This window comes from Epinephelus moara, chromosome 23 (genome assembly GCF_006386435.1).
Source record: "Epinephelus moara isolate mb chromosome 23, YSFRI_EMoa_1.0, whole genome shotgun sequence".
Lineage (NCBI taxonomy): Eukaryota > Metazoa > Chordata > Actinopteri > Perciformes > Serranidae > Epinephelus > Epinephelus moara.
In genome coordinates this window covers 28,930,490-28,936,693 of record NC_065528.1, presented here as the reverse complement: position 1 = coordinate 28,936,693, position 6,204 = coordinate 28,930,490, and the positions used below count along the sequence as shown (strand labels likewise).

General features: G+C 42.1%; 1 protein-coding gene across 8 annotated transcripts in view; it reads right to left on the bottom strand.

Moving 5' to 3' along the window:
• Nucleotides 1-6,204, bottom strand: part of LOC126384896 (mucin-5AC-like) — a 32,594-nt gene extending 26,390 nt beyond the window's left edge. For 5 of the 8 annotated variants that reach the window (XR_007569362.1, XR_007569363.1, XR_007569364.1 and 2 more), the window contains exons 1-2: nt 5,894-6,189; nt 3,513-3,708 (exon numbers count right to left, since the gene is read on the bottom strand). The gene's annotated coding sequence lies outside the window, so the exon portion shown is untranslated. Of the gene's footprint in view, nt 1-3,512; nt 3,709-5,893 lie in introns of all 8 variants that reach the window. The other 3 variants (XM_050036276.1, XM_050036277.1, XM_050036275.1) reach the window with 3 other exon arrangements.

Below are 6,204 nucleotides of genomic sequence, written 5' to 3'. Positions count from 1 at the left end.
AAACCCACTCCACGCCTTCTCTCCTCCCTCTTTCCGACTTGCGCAGGTAGGAGGGACGGAGGTGGGAAAGAGGAGTAGCTGCGCCAGGCGCACGGTGTGCCAAACTTGCAAAATCCACCTGGCCACACCCAGTTGGCGAAGCGCAGGTGCACTGCGCCTCCGCCTCACCCAGTCTGCGAAACTAAAGCCCAGGGTGTTACACAATCATGGGGAGCCTGTAAGACAAACAATGGTGAAAGATTAAAAAGTCTCTTAAAGGGTGTTTAATTGGTCCTTTATGCACACTGGTACACTGGGGACTAAAATCCTGTGTTATTTGGAATAACACTACAAAAAAAAAAACACTTATAATATTGATTATATGCAAATTTATTTATTTAATATGAATTTACATTCTTGGCAGTTGAAGTTCAAGGTTGCAGATTTCTATATGTAGTCAATACAACGGCCAGACAAGTTAATGTCATACCGGATAACATCATATTATTAAATTTATTTTACTACTATTTATTTTATTTATTAATAATGTTTATATTAATGTATATATTGTTATTATTATTATTATAAATGATTTACACACACACTTTTTCTATCAAATAAAAAAGTATTCCTTGGCTCTTTTAAATCCATACTGGGTTTCTATTTTTACGTCATAAAGAGCTTTGGAAATCAAAATTGCACATCAGGTCACTGGCCTGAATGCACTAATATGCACGCAGGACTGGACCGGCTTACCACAACAAACCACAGAGAAGCTCAGATTACAACACACACACAGAAGGAGTGTGACATCGTTCTCTGCTCAGGACGCCATCACTCTACTATATCTTTACATAGCAAATAGTGATTAGCTGCTATATTAATGCTCTGAATATTGTATAGAGAACTTTTTAAAAAAAACACATCATAAATGATAAAAAAAAACTCCAAATCCTGGATCCCTGGGTCATTTTTGGGGGGTATGTAGTAATTTTCTTGAAGAAGAAAAAAAATCCCTTCACATAACATACACATGGATTATTTATGAACAACAGCTGTGTTTAGTTGTGTTTGTGTAAGGTGGATAACGCTGAATTTTATCCCCTCCCTTTAAATGCATCATTTCATTTTATGGAGTTGATAAACGCTAACAGCATGATGCAAATTACTGTAAGAGATTTTCAGACATTTTGCAGCTTAAAAATCTCATGGCAACGCTGCAGTTAGAGTCACTTCTACAGCAAACACATTAAAATGAGATAAAATAATTGTCCAACTTTTATTTTCTGAGCTCTGAACATTGGATACTTTCTCACTATATATATTTTTACACAGTATTATTGATTTAAAAAGTTTTAATATAATATTTTGAGAAATCACTGACGTTATGACATTTTGCCTGGTGTTGTCATATGATTCTCAATTAAAACACTTGAAATACAGTGAAAAAAGTATTTTTGTGGTAACCCAGCAAAAAATTTTCCATTGAAAAGACGATTAAAAATACATCTATGGTCACCAGTGAAAAGACGTTCAGAAAAAGGTTCAAATGTACGCTGGGAATATTCACATTCAGATCCTATTTCACCTGGATTTGCAGTAGTGAGATTTTTCATCATCGACAGTGTGCAAATAGTCGTATCATTTTGATTCGTCAAAGAAATCGCATCCAAATTTCTCAGGTGAAAGTCAACATTGCAAATCCTGGTGAAATATGGTCCGAATGTGAACGTTCAACCTTCAAATCGTCGGTGGTTCACTTTTGAACCTTTTCCGAACGTCTTTTCACCATCACCCATTTAAACACCTTTTAAACCTCAAAATGCTCAAACTGTAATATTCAACTGAACAGGTGGGTCTGGCTTTAGGATGACAACTATCACCCACCAGCTGCGTACACGTTTCATACTCAGTCATACCAACACATTTGCAGTTTTAACTTAAAAGATAAAGAAGACCATGTGACACACATCACAATACATTCATATTTATTAAGCAACAATTTAAATATAACATGAAAAATGCTCTTTGAGTACAGTTACAATGAAATAGAAAAATGTGTATTAGATGCAAGGTCCCTCTGGTTGTAGGAAGAAGTTTGATGTGATGGAAACCTGTAAATAAAACAAGTATTAAAAAGAAATACATATTCACTGAGGAAAGGCTGCTTGTCCATCAAGGGTTTGATATATAGTTTTGAGCACAACTGTAATTTCTGTAACTGCAGTATGAAATACATGACTAAGGATAAAATATATTATGTGACACAGTAGTATTCTTTATATTGTTAGTATGTTGCTGTATGCGAAACGTTTGGCCCTCTTGTTTCCACATCACTTTGCTATCACATTATTTACTCCCTCTCCTGTCCTATCTGTGGAGCATTTCTGACGTGAAACTGTCTAAAAAAAATTTTTTTTACAAGCTACAGCATCAGTTCATAAAGCCAGTCACATGAGCAAGTCAACATTACACACACACACACACACACACACACACACACACACGCGGTGAAAATAGTATGGCAGCATGTTTATGTTTACTGTTGGTCCACACCGCAGCATGCTACAAGCTACATGCTAACACCACACTAGCTTAGCACAACAGCAGCCTAGGCCGCACAGTGAGCGGCATAAAATAAAACCAATAGTGCTAATTTCTGGTTGCTTTATTGAAATACAGTGGGTACTTACAAAATATGTGGGTTGCGTGAAGACCTCTGTCTGCAGGTCCCGGTGGGCCGCAAGTCGTCCGTACAATTGAGCTAGTCAAAGCCGCGACAACGAGCACTTGCGCATGCGCATTACAGCAGTAAGCACACAAGTTCTGGTGTTTCACATGCATGATGGAGAACATAGATATGTGAAACTGAAAATGTCCTGAAAGCCTCTTGGGGGCAGCACACAGACGACACAGTTCCATAGTTATGACATGTTCTATGAAACGTTAAACGATATATATAGATATATATATATATATATATATATATATATATATATATATACACCCACACAGCCACCCCCAGTCCCACACACCCACTATTCCCAGTTCCGAGTTCCAACCTCAGAGAAAGAAGAGAGACTTCCCCTCGCCTGATAAGTGGAGGAGGGGAGGGTGTGGTTTATGCTGAAGGCAGCCGACAGACCCCTCCCTCCCTCCCTCCTTCCCTCCCTCCCTCCCTCCCACTGGTTGAAGGAGGGTGCAGCTGCACCGCTCCTGCCTCTTCCCCCTAAAAGTCAATCGCCTGCCAGACCCATAAAGCCATCAGCCAATCGCGCTGCTGTATTGACGTTTGTGTTATGAATGGGACAGAGAGCGTCATAATCCTGTCTTCAGTGTGGACAATGACAGCAATTCAATGAACATGCCCCAGAGTAGATTTATTTAATTAAAATCATAGTCTGACCATGGTCAACTGTTGGAACTGGTCGTCGCATATTTAATCTGTATATCCCATCAACTGGTGGAGTTATGGATCGTTCAATGCAGCGGTGATATTAAAATGACAATACATGTAAGAAGATGCTACTCACGTTTCTCTCATGGACGCAGAATAAATGGTTGTTTCAACAGCAATCTGGAGTGTGATGAGGTAGAGAGGTGTCATCAGCTGCACATTAGTTCGAAAAAAAAAAACAGTTCCCACTGCTATGGCTACTCCCAGTCAGCTGGCAAAAGAGGGTGGAAAGGCACTGCAGCACCGTGACCTATGACCCTGCACCGTCTCTGCTGTAAAGGAAGAGAGAGGAAAGTGCAGGTTAACAAGAGGGATGCACTTGCTCTTCCCGTGTTAAATCGACTACTGATCAGATACATAATTTAATCAGAGCACAAGACAGTGAGATTTTGCTTTTACTCTGCACTGTGGAAGATATTGTGACAAGGATTCATACCGTAGGCCTACAATGAAAGGATTTTAAAGATTCACTGTCAAAATCAGCAAAGGGGGAGCTCAGTCACAGCTAAATCTCACCATATCTCAACCCTGGCATGAAACAGAACTTTATCAAGTCTTGTAGATGAGCCATAGTCCTCAGTTTAGCCATTCTCCAACACCGTTTTCACACCTCACATTATACCAAGATAAGTAAGTATGTTGTTACAACAAGGAAAGTTTCTTTTTTAAACAAGAAATGTTTCTTGTTATAAAGTGAAAATATCTTGTAAAACCACGACAAATATCTTATGTTACTACCTAATACTGATCTTTTTTTTTTTTTATTCTGGCATGGCAGCTCTACGCTCCCATAATGAGTCCCAGATGTGCACAAATCATTTGGATGACAATGTTGGGTTTGTGTGTTCCTAGTGAAGCTGAGGAAATGTGGCATGCCAACCAATATCCTCAGCAACATTTACAGATGTGCAGTCGAAAGTGTCCCCATCAGTTTAGTCAATTTGGTACGGACACTGCACTGCTCAGGACAGGAGGTGTGATAAAAACTGCACAAGTCATTTTGGGAGCAGCATCCATTCAGGATATTTACAACACCGGGGTCATCAGGACACGGCCCACGACATCATCGCGGACCCCAACCACTGTCTCTCCACGCTCCTGCCATCATGCAGACGTTACAGGAGTGTGAAATCCAGGACAACAATACTGACACAGGCTGCTGTGTCCATGTGCATTATTCCCAGTTCCAACTTCCGAAGACAGAAGGACCTTCCCCTCGCCATCGGGGTCATCAGGAGGGCCCAAGACATCATCAATGACAGTTCATACCCCAACCTTAATCTCCTTACTCTCTTAGGGAACACACAAATTAATTACACCATCACCACGTGATAATTTCTTGGCATTTGATATGATTTCCAACACAGACATCTCTCGATGCTGTCATTCAAACTAAGTCTGACACAAAGCCAAACCCAAGTTGGAAGCTGAGGCGAAGTGAGCAGTCCATTCAAGCTGGATTTAAAACAGTCAACTAGAGATGAGGCTGTATATACCATTAAAAATATAACTGAATAGCCTATAATGGGCTTACATATTAATACACTCTCATATCACCTTTCCCACGTGTCATAAAACAAAGCAGCGTACTCCCGAGCCTGCTAGCCAAGCCTCTGCAGAACCCATTGCCCCCAGTCTGACACACAGACACAGACCAGTCTCCTGAGACACAGACTAGTTGCCCTCATTGGCGTACACGTCAGACTCAAGCCAAGCCCCACTGAATCCTGGAGCTATAAATAGCCACTTCAGCGCACCTCATTCAACCCGAAAACAGCATCAAAACTGTTATAGTAGAGTGGACCTACAACCAGGAAATGGGTTAGCATGTTAGCATGTTAGCACTCCCGGTTCCGAACGCGGTGCCGTTCGTGTAGCCTAACTTTAGCTTCTTACTTCTGGCGACTGCATTAACGCTTCAAACATCGTAAAGCAGTGCTTGTTTGTTAGGATCATCTTGCCGAACATAACGCGCGAGTATCATAAACCGCTGTGTGTCACAGAGGTTACTTTTACACGGTCCGAAATCCCGACAGCATAAAGTACCGGGGTGGGTGCGTTCGAAAACACTCACGGTGGGTGCCCGAGCTCGCTGTGGGCGCTCTGCCTGCGGAGACGGAGCAGCGGGGCACCGAGCGGAGTTAAATGTGTGATTAACTTCACAGTTCGTTAATTAGTCTGTTAATATACAGCTCGGTTTCCTCGAAAAACAGCGCTCACAAAGTTGTGTGGAGCATCAGGTCAGATAAACGAACGCACCGCAGGATTTAAAACCGTTAAGTTAGCAAAGTACCGCTGAGTGCTGCTGTAAATGGAGGCGTAAGTGCACTCAGTGCTCTTTAAATGTTGTAACTGGTACAGTGGTAGGACCGCCATGTAAAAGTCGATAACGCGATAAGCTTTGATAAGTTTGACAGACAAGGAGTCTAGCTGTCATTAAAGAGACACCGGGCTCACCTTTCACAGTCTCCGCATCCTCTTCACCTTATTCCAAACTAGCAAAAGCCCGGCAGCGTGGTTTTTTAAAAGGTAGCGAGACGACAAAGTGTTGCGTTGCTTCACGCGCAACTGCTCACCAAGTCACATCTCGGACACTACTAGCCGTATAGCTATCGTGTCGTCCTTACCAATTCTCACCTCCCACCTCCCAGCTCCGACCTCCCATCTCCGACCTCCGAGCTGCGAAGGCTCGTTCAAGAGATGCGCGTTCCTCCGCCTGGTAAATGGACGGGGAGAAGACAGAGCAGCATGGGTGTGTGTGCCTCTCC